The sequence below is a fragment of the Varroa destructor genome, unplaced genomic scaffold (genome assembly GCF_002443255.2).
Source record: "Varroa destructor unplaced genomic scaffold, Vdes_3.0 BEIS01000005.1, whole genome shotgun sequence".
NCBI lineage: Eukaryota > Metazoa > Arthropoda > Arachnida > Mesostigmata > Varroidae > Varroa > Varroa destructor.
In genome coordinates, this window is record NW_019211458.1 from 1,872,311 (window position 1) to 1,883,334 (window position 11,024).

An 11,024-nucleotide genomic window follows, 5' to 3' on the forward strand; every position below is an offset into this window, starting at 1 on the left:
GCTGCCTATAATGACAATTGTATAATAGAAAGTTGTCACTGAAACGTTCCACTGAAACTCTACTATTTGTAGATGAAGTTTCAAGTGTAGTTATATTGATTTTACACATAGAAGTTTAATGTTAACTACGTAGATATACCGCCTTATATAATGAGGCTACTGGGACAATTAGTACATGCGCGAAGACCTCGGACAAGCTTGAGTGCTTCGCGTGAAATATGTAAGTAACGTGAATTAAATTGAAGTGCGTTATTGATTCATTAAAAATATGCGTCTTTATTACTGTCATGAAGAGGGAGGTATACAGCGTCAAAAAGTAGACCAAGTTTCTAAAAGGTAAGCGTGCACTTCGTGAAATCGTATTCAGTGTTAGGTTGTTTACTCACTCCAGCCTTAGGTGTTTACTATTCCATGGATAATCAAGACATTGATCGAATGGAAATTCCAAAGCATGACGGGCCAATTTATATACAGGGTCGTGTTATCACGGTACTATCGGAAACGAGTGAAGATCTATATCGAACCAGACTAACTTTTTGTGTGGGGAATAGCTCAAGTCGTGACTTATTACAAAAGGAAGCTTTAATAAATTAAACAAAAAGGTGTTGATGAATGCAAGCAAGAACATATTAGAAATTATATATCATTAAATCATACTAATTAACTGTTTCTGGACCTCTGTTTAAATCAGTTCTAAGTTTCGTCGGATTGCGTCAGTCATTTTCGTTTGCTATTAGCATAACTTCGCGCTGGATTATGTGTTTGAAAGGGAGGGTATTTTTGTGTGTCGATATACACGGCTGTGAACCTATGCGAAGTTTCAGACAAGTGATGTCCTATTTGCAGCTATGCTTAAGGTCATACCCCCATTAAGCGGTGTTGTCAAGTGGAGAGCAATGGAGTACAACTTTTTTTACCCAGGATCGTTTCACCAAAGGCACATATTTTACAAACATAAACTGCCGGCGTCCTGTGGGGCGACAGCAGAGTAAGGGAGAGGGGTGCCCCGCTGTCGTACCCGCATGCCGTTGCAGCAGTAGCAAGAGTCACTGTAAGCGACAACAACATGCATATACTATATTTTCTGCAGAAGGTTTTGTATCATAGAGGCATTGCGCGGGGCGTCGTGGCACCCGTGCAGTTAAATGCTTCTCAAATTGCGAAAAGCATAAATACGAGCGTATAATGTTCACAGGGCGTCTGTTGTTACCTTACCTGTCCGTACTAGCGCTGCACCTGGTGCCGCCGTCATCTAAAATATCACCTTCCTTTTTCCTTCCAACTCCTTCTCCCTTTTTTCCTATCTCTTTTTATCGATTGTACATGTATTATCGCTATGAAAGCGCGACTGGTAGTGTCCGTAGAATATAAGACTGATGAGTATGTACAGAGTGGCGTCTGTTTGTTCAGATGCCCGTAAGAAGAAAAGGCTGAGCCGAGCGCAAGGCTACAAAGGACGTAGTTGCGAGGGCTGGCGGGTAAACTAACCTTGACTGAGCTATGTCGGTTAAACTGTGTCCTGTTTGTTGCGGCGGTCACGCAGTCCCCTAACCCAAGCTTAACGTTGCCGCAAAGCACTGGGCAACGACGACCGTTTTTTCCCTGCTCGTGCTTTGTGCCCCGTGTTGCTGCCGCTACTGCTGCTGCTGTTGCTGTTTGCACAATGGCAAGTGTTACTTCTGTAGCCAACATTTTTCAGCGTCTTCATTGTGCTCCATTAGGCGATGTTGGTGTCATATTGGCAGCAGAAAACGCGATTGTATACAAGGCAGTGACAGCAACAACAGCAGACTTCAGGGTCTATGCTAGTCCATTCGCCAAGGAACTATTGGAGACTGAAAAACATACAAGCTGTTTCATGGCAATCGCATCGCGTCGCTGAAACGATAAATCAAGGATCGGACCAACACATACTTAAGTGCTTCTCCAATCGGAGAAGGAGGCTTCCCCGACAAAAGGTACTCCCAGTAAGCGGATTCTCACCTTTTCTTATCCCTCTACCCCCAGTCAAAAGCCTTCTGTCTGTTCCTTTCGTTTTCGCTTCCGCATCTCCACTTCTATTGGATTTCGCTTCTCCCCTGTGCAAAGAGAACGTTTCCAAAACCCCCGACAAATAATTGCCTGAATCGAAAACATAAACCACTTCCGTGCGTAGATTGTGGATGGGCCTGCAAGGGTGAAATGACATGTATCTAATAGAATTGAATATTGTATATGCAGAATTCCATGCGATACATAGTTTTAAAGCATTGTAATGTATTTCGGACACTTTAGCTTAGTGCTTCTAACCGAAAATCCTAGACACCCAGCTTAGATGTGCGTCGAGACGCTGTGCGTTTACGTCAAATCTTGAATCGCTCTATCAGGCTTTTTTGCGTTGTACTCAATACATGCCTGAATCCTTTCTATCTGCAACACTTGGTCCCTATTTTCCCTCAGCCGTTACAAGCATGTTGAGGATGCATCGTTGTTGAATACCTCTTCCTCATGAGAGATCTTTTATTTCTCCAAATACAGCGTCGAGTTTTATCATCATCAGGTCTGGTAAATCCGCCTTTTTTAGATTATGTGCTACTGTCTAGGCTGTACTTTAGAAATTCGAGGCAAATCTTTTTTACTACAGAGAGACATCACGTTTGCGAGAAGGCTTCTAGAAACACTTCTAGGAAGGTAGACAGCATATGTCAACCTTGTCTAGTCTAAATCGTTAGCAGGCACTGTACCGTAATTACTTCGATCTCAGTTTAGCCATGTTCGTTAACAACTTGTTGAGCAGTATTTTGAGCACGGAAACGTGTAAAATCCAAGCAGAACAAATAGACATATCGCTGTCCCACTATATATGATACATAAATAAGTAAGCCATTTAGGGTGCAACAATTAAATCTACTATATATTTTATATGAATAAAGTATTTAATCTTTAGTAGTTATAGTAGCTCTAGAGAAGATATCCGTAAGAATTTTAGACATTATATGACTTTGCTAATACATCGAAGCGTAGCTCGTTTTATAGTTTCAAATATGAAAAACCCGGTTTAGCTCATCCTTATCTTTTCCTTAACTTCCTTATCTAACTTCCTTAACTTTTTCTCCAAAAATGGGGAAGAGCAATATCTGTGCATATATCTGAATTACCACTCTTTTTATTTATCGAAGTTATGTATCACTAGACGAGCGACAACTTCTTAGATTTTGCCCCTCCGCTCAAAACAAACGAAGACTTTTTAAAGAAGTTTCGCCTTAATGATCCTTTGTAAACAAGTAGTTATTTCAGCCTACCTCTAATTTTGTGCAAACAGAAGATACAGTACATAAATTCGACTCATGTTAATAAAAAGTAGAGCAGATGCTCGTAGAGTGATGCACAGCGAGAATCAGCAACAGGAAAAGCGGGTAACAGATAACACGTCTTGTTTATCGCTGGCGTGCGTGAACTACCTTAAAATTCCTTCTCAAAAAAAGGTAGTCGTCGTGACCACTGTTGCGGTAAGTCGTTGTTGTGCGCCCATTTACTCAGTTGTTGCTACTACCTGCGATCAAGCTTTGGCAAACAGAATCATACAAACATGTATGTCGTCATTCAATAAGGTCCAGCAGGTTGAAGCCAAAGCTAAAACTGACTGAGTAGGCAATACCTGAAACACTGTAGGATCTGGTGGAGACTAACGGCTGTTGTTAAGCCGATTGGGATTAAGTCCTTTAGAAAGACCTAGGTGAAGAACGCTGCTTGAGAAATGCCGCGCTGTAGAGATTCGCTAGTCTATCGAACGGTTCACTCAATGTTTTGCGTGGCTGAAAAGACCGTAGCAAGTTCCGGTAGTTCATAGGCTTAGATCTACTTTGGCTTCAGATGTGACCGGATGGCTATGTGAGACGTCCGGCGTTTTAGCACCCACACTCGAAACTCAAGACTTTTCTCGTTCCCCTAAGTGCCCCTATGCCGTTCACTTGTTCGGGGCTCTTACAAGACGAGCGAACAGACCGGCAAAAAGAAAAGTTGCAAGCGTTGCACAAACGGCAGCGGACAACAGTAGATTGAGCGACGAGAAGACAGCTGAACGGAGCCGTTAGCCGTCAGAAAGAGAGTAGGCCTTCAGCTTCCTTTCTAGTCCATAGCTGCGTCTTGTCCCACACATCTTTTCATGTGTCTCCTGCCAAAACTAGATGGGCTGCTGATGGCGGTAGGTTTTCACAAAGCTAGGGAGATTGGTTGACTCAGTTTGTTGGCAGACTCCCGCAGTTTCCCCGTTTCTGAAAGACTGCGAAAATGACAGCGGACAGACTGGTATGCAGGGAAGCGAAAACCTTAAGAGGGACTGAAGAACGAAAAAAAAAAAGACGATTGACTCCTTACTTGTAAGATGCGTCTGACTGTACTTGACTGGGACCTTTCGCGTTTTCTCTGAAAACTTACTACCGCCCAAAGAAATGATGTGAGTGCCATTTGAAAGGTTTGGAAAAGGACAATGGGTGCCAGGGGCTGCTTTGGGTGCAGCCGGCCAAGTCGAGTTTGCATTCGTGGTGTGCAGATCGACATTTAAAGGTTTGCCATGCCTACATGCTATAAATGCAATTATAGTTTGAAATACTCATATACATATATTTGTGCGTGATGTAACAATACGTCTTAAAAGTCAGTAGGTGTTTTCGATTCTTTGATGAAGTCTTTGGAAACAGATTCTGAACATTTTTCCATGGCTCCTTTGCTGATTTACATGGAACCTCATCCTAAAAGTAAGCCAGAAGACAGAGCGCGGGGAAAAGGTGCACCAACGTCTCGGGGGGATTAACTTAATGGCATCTGACATACTCGTTTATACCTGTTCGTACACATATTGCCAGTTTCTTGGAATTTTAACTGAAATGCACAGGGCGTACACGAACGACGTAACGGCAAGGTCGATGAAGCTTGCCTAAGGATGTTCGTTGTGATTCTCTTAAACTCTTCTTCGAGAAACTAAGAAACTAACGAAATCGATGGCTCAAAAGCATGTTTTTTCCTAATAAGCAGCAGAGAGAAATTGGGTGTTTGATTTACGCTTATCGGACACTAAATTGAATGCTATATAATGGGCTCGATTGCGTCTACCGTATCAGTGTTAGATTCTACTGCCCTGTTCATATGTTGTGACTTTAGCAGTTGATATCTACCTCACTATTGTGTTCTTATACAGTAAAAATTTGACTGGACAAACCCAGATAGACAGTTCCCCATTTTTTCCACTAAATCTAGCATCTATTAATACATATCCTAAAGGCCATTGGCAAACAAATCGAACTAAGGGCAGTAGGATGAGTCAGTTGTTTCGCCTTAACTGCAGTGGTAGAAGTTCATCTTGAAAAGATTACACTATTTGTGGTATGTTAGGGGCCAACGATATATATTACGGATATACATTAATGAACTTCCTGTTCGTTAAATCGATTTTGGGAAGGTCGTTCCCCCACTAAATTCGTAATAACCAATTTGGTAATTAGGAGCCAGCAAAGACAGTATCAGAGGTAAAAAAGGAAGTTACATTTATTTAAATTTAACAATAGATAGTTTTTGGAGTATCTCTTTGAAAAATCTTCACACAAAGGTTAGATGCAGGGATGGCTGCTTATCGAATTCTTATGTTTATTTTTTTTACTTTATTTATTTTTATGTCGTATACTTATTTATGTGTTTATCGAATATTTGTTATATTATTATACTTCGACAAGATTGTTTTGGTGCCGTAGGTGTATTTCTACACGTTTTAAGGGACGAATCATAGTCGTTGATAAGTCGTATTCTAAAAGTAGTTACGCTTTTTGATAACGCTACTAGATTCATAAGTGGAGATAAAACAAGGGCACATTAAAGTATTACTCGCATTACCATAAACGTGCGGTGAACCAGCCAGGTCGATATGTACCATAATTGACTTTACTGTTATTTTTATCAATGTACTTTGGAGTAACGGCAATTCTGGAAATTTTTTTTTAATATCCCTAAAATTGTTTTAACCCTTGATGCGTATTGGAAGCGTATAATAATTATTTCGAAATATAATACATGTGGCGCCTCTGTCGAGACTACCAACAGCTAATAATAGGTCCAAAATAACTCTGAAGTCAGTTATTGAAAAATTGTTAGAATGATAATCATGGAAACTTGCATTACTATTGTCAGCTGATCATGTTCCTGAAGGCTTCTTGAAGACTGTAAAAGCCCCGAAGTACCTCGCAGATAAGCTCATTTGGAACTGCACATTAGGCCGGAAGTGGCCCTCCAGGGAACACAGAAGCTGTCATAAGAAGTGATCTTATTAGCCCGGCATAGTGCCCTGACATTCAGTCGTCAATGCTATAACTCATTAAACCCCTTATATTGAATCAAATGAAGATCTTTCAACTTTACGACCGATTTCTAGGCTTCCTAACTATCACTATACACCTATAAGAAATAAAAACTCTTACCCGAACTCGAAGATCATAGCACGTGCAGACAATGTCTGTATGCTCAGATATACTAGCCTATTTTGGGAAACGACTTTTTGGGTATAATAACTCAAGTTTTGTTCTTGCGTTGTTGTGGTCCGCTGATTTGCCCAAAGGCTACGATGGATAAAAACAATCTATTATATAAGCTTAAACCACTAGCAATGGCAACAGGTGTGCAATGCGATTTTGTAAGCACAATTTAGCCTGCGTGTAAACAATAGCACATGGATCAAGCAAAAATCCTATTTGCTATTAATCTTCGTTAACTTATTTACATAAATTGGAAGCAATTATAGAGACGTTTCTCCCTGCACTTACGTACTTTCCGAACTACGAAGCAGAGTGTTTACCTAACTTCTCCGAAACACTTCGAGCGTTTCGAGTACCCGATATTCGCGAAGGTCTGCTGGCGGAGCCACATATTGTCTAAGTCAGACTCATCCAATTTCGGCCATAGAAAGCTACTTTACTTCTGTGGTAAGAATCGTTTCCAATGTAGTAAAAAAAAAAAAAAAAAATACGGCTTATATCCTCTACCTAGAGGCCAGGTTAAGCTGTGACGATTTTGAGGGACATTAAAGCGTTTACATCGCCTAGCATATCGTCAGTTAATGCTTTAATAACTTTTCTGTGCGAGATCTACCTAAGGTACAGCACAATAGATGCAGATCTATTTGTTTTAAACCCTTCCACCCAACGGCTTACAGTAATGCTTGGGTTCGCATATGGCTCTTGTCCAGTGTACGATACCGTTATGGGTATCGGAGTTCAAAACGGCCTTCTCTTGTCCTCCTTGTATCAGACTGTATCAGACCTGCACCAATACGTGCCTGTGGCACAAAGGTTTACTGGAACATAATTGAATTAGATACAATAGCAACCTTATACACAGATTTTTATTACTGTATTATAACACAACAATTCGTTTCCCCGCAACATTTCCCTATATGAAAGCCGGGGTGGGGAAATACAAGCAATGAGCCAACTGTCACACCAGTAAGGGCTATTCTGGTTCAGGTGTGGGCAAAGCGACCCGCGGCTAGCTACGGGGCCGTTTCTACGCTCTGATAGAGCGAACTTTTTCTCCCAGCAACAACGTCACACACGCCTGCCTTTCACTAAAAAATACACATCAACTAACGCAGTATCATATAAGATGGGATCCTAGAAGAACGAGACAATCAAGCGGACATTGTCCCAGCCTTAGCCGTAGCTCGCGTTTTATCTGCGCCAAAAAACAGAAAATACCGCCCGATCTGATGCCGAAAAAGAGAACAAGAACCTAGCAGACGGTGCCATTCTGAAAATTTACTTATGCTCATAGCTCCTCGATAACGAATTTGTCCGCGATCCGAAGCTGTATATTGGCAGGACGATGATAGGGGTAGTCAAAGTGTTAATATCAGTGGCAGAAGCAAATGACCACTCGGTCAATATAAACGCGTATACAGCCACTGTTTTTCCTTAGATTCTAACACATTACATAAGAGATTAAAAAAAAAATCATCTAATGGCCAACACCTAACGCCCGTGCGCCAGGCACTGAGGCCTGTCAGAACTTTAAAGGTCGTCGATGCGTTGCGCGTGAATGGAATAATCAGTCCGACCGACCGACCGACCGACCGACCGACCGACCGACCGACTAAAGACTAATTACATATACGGCCGCAACGCTGCGTGCTGCCTGCATAGCTTTTAGCTACCTAATAGCCTAAGTTTGTTATGGAAACTTTTCCGCCGCTGTCGTTTAGTTGTGGTTCTTTTAGGGTGCAGGTGCCTTACCGAGTGGCATCGCGTCTGTGAACTAATAGGATGATGTGGTAGCGCTCTTCAATCTGTTTTAATATAAAGGTAGTGGTTGTAGCTTTTCAGTTATTAAATATGTCAAGACATTAGATAACTAATGCCCTATATCTATATGAAAAAAGCTTTAAGTTGTCTAAGACCGAAGTTAGGATGTGGAACACTTAGTGATAGAATAATAATTCCTGCATAAATTTTCCAGATAACCAAATATGTGACGTCTACAGTGTTTTTCAAAAAAAATAAATTGACTATTCAAGAGATAGTTGAGACAATAATATATTATGCCTCTTTTATTTACACAAAACAAGCTGTTCAGATTGTTTGTAATAATAAAGCAATATAAAAAAAAGCCTACTTTCTGGTGCACAGGCCTTTCTATGAACAGTATAGTTGTCCAACAGCTGCCAAATAATATATCTAGTTTTCTATTACATCAAGCAGATCTTTGGTTTAGTTCAGTTTTTTTCCATAAGACTATAATGATAATCTTGGACCCTACTTTTTAATAAATTGTCCTGCTCTTGCGATAGTTCCCTATATTGGCTAAATTCTAGCATTATGGTTCATCCTGAGAAGTTATTTGGACACCATGGACCTACGTGTTTACCGTGACCCGTTTATCATGTCAGGTCACCATCGTATAAAAGACATTGGCCGCTTCTGCTTTTATTTCCCAATCATACTATTTTCAAAATTTAAAAATTTAGTCACTTCCCTATGCCCCTGCCAACACAACGCGTCACCAACCATAACTAACGTAACTAGATATGGCATACGTGTGAGAGCAGACACACGCAACGTTGCTGAAACCTTACGTTAAACAACAGAAAATTCGGTCTTATAGTGCAGTGCAGAATGAGTTCCGTGGAGGACAATTCACGGGTCGGGAGCACAGCTGTCTAACCGTGCTCCCGACGTTTACTTTAAGTCTTTCTTATACAGTCTTATTTGCAATGTGTGTTTGTTATTTTTAATGTGGGCTTCGACGAGGTCTACGTATTAACAAATACTTGTTAAGAAAGCACCCATTTTATGGTTACCCTATGGGTACTGTTTTTTGTTTGTGAGAAAATGCTACATCAGAAGCAGAACTTACTAATGAAATTAATCGGGTCCTAAGTCTCCTATCTTCATAATCAGATAATAAAATTACAATATTTATATGGACGTGTAAAAATTAGCGGTGCCGCTTGTATCAACGTGCACAGTAGCCACAAACTAACAACATCATCAGCGTCCGTATCAACCAAACAGAGTATAGAAGAATGGTAAGTATCTTAAGTAATATCTTAAGTTAAGAAGAAATGAGTGGACTTCTTCATGTGCATAAATACGATGTAGTGGCTCAATCACTGGGAGTTTCAGTTACTGAATACTTAATCTAAGATAATGCATAGTTAAAGATTCATTTTTAAGTATGAAGAAGTTTGACCTCAAAACTGTTCCCTTATGTTCTCTCTACGGGCGTAGTCTTTTAGTAAGCCAAATAGATAAATTATAATCTAATATTTTCGATTTAGGGTTTATGTCGCGCTAATCAGTCTCGCTGAAGCTGTATGTACAGCTGTGTACACATTAAAGGCTATAAGTTCCACTTAAAGAAATATGCGATTATTTATTTTTGGACGATAGGTAAAATACCGCTAACTTGAACGAATGACACAAGTGTAGGTTAGGTGACTATCGTTGAAAAGTGTCCTATCTCGGTATTCCGGGCATACTTTAATAAAAAAAATTATAATAAAATGTAGTAGAAACATTTTTTGAACACCTACGATTTGTGAGCGCTTTTCAGATCAAATAGAGATGCATCGTATTAAAAATGTAGCAGGACATTTTTTTTTATATAAGTCAGTGTTTTCAGCTGTATAAGGCTAGAGCGAAAGGCCGTAGCGGATTTGTCCTTGCCATTCGTATCATTTTTTTTGCCTTCTGATAAGAGCGTAAGGAACATTTGCCGAGTAAATGCATTTTTGGCCGCATGTTAATTTATACGACAAGCACATCTCGGCAGAAGTGGACGTTGGTTGATCGCTGCCAGTGTATAAAAAAAGGGATGTTGGACAGTGGGGCGGCATCTATTGGGAGGGTACGAAGTCATCCGGGGCCATATCCAAACAGCGCCAAACCAATGTCGATTATTCCGGTTATCCCGTCTGTTTCTCTCTCTCTCCTACTGATTTAGATACAGCGGTTTTTACTTTAGCATAGACTGCAGCGAGAAGTTCGTTTTGCTTTTGCGCTGCACGTTCGCAGGCGGCTGAAGGCTGAACACTGAAGTTATCAATGTTGCTTAGGCAGGTCGCCTATTGAAAGCGCAATCGTTTAATAGGAGGGCAGCCTGGGTTCAAGGTCGAAAAAACATCCGTCCGCAAACAGATAGCAACAGCATTACACTTTCACAACAACATTTACATTTTCGAACGTCCGTGAATCTACTTAGTCTAGGCGGAACCCGATGGACCTCCTAATGTTGTTGTCGTATTAACACGTCCGTGACAGGTGGTCTCCGGGGTACAGCCAAGGTGATTGGCGAGACCGCTTCAAAGCCTGGAATATGTGCGCGGTGTTCCAGGTTAAAATTAAGTAGATATTGGTTACGGGATGACTGCATGCAGTCGTCCGGCTAACGAGTGACGGATAGGATGGTTTCTAAATAAACCTGCCTTGTGGCAAGCTCATTTTTGCCATTTAATCGTTAAGTCTACATGAGCTTACATAAGCTTCAATGAAGCTGGTGGTAGTTTG

The 11,024-nt window shown here is 40.9% G+C and overlaps 1 protein-coding gene across 2 annotated transcripts in view; it reads left to right on the plus strand.

Moving 5' to 3' along the window:
• Nucleotides 1–11,024, plus strand: part of cpx (synaptic transmission protein complexin) — a 257,489-nt gene that overhangs the window by 5,597 nt on the left and 240,868 nt on the right. The window lies entirely within an intron of this gene.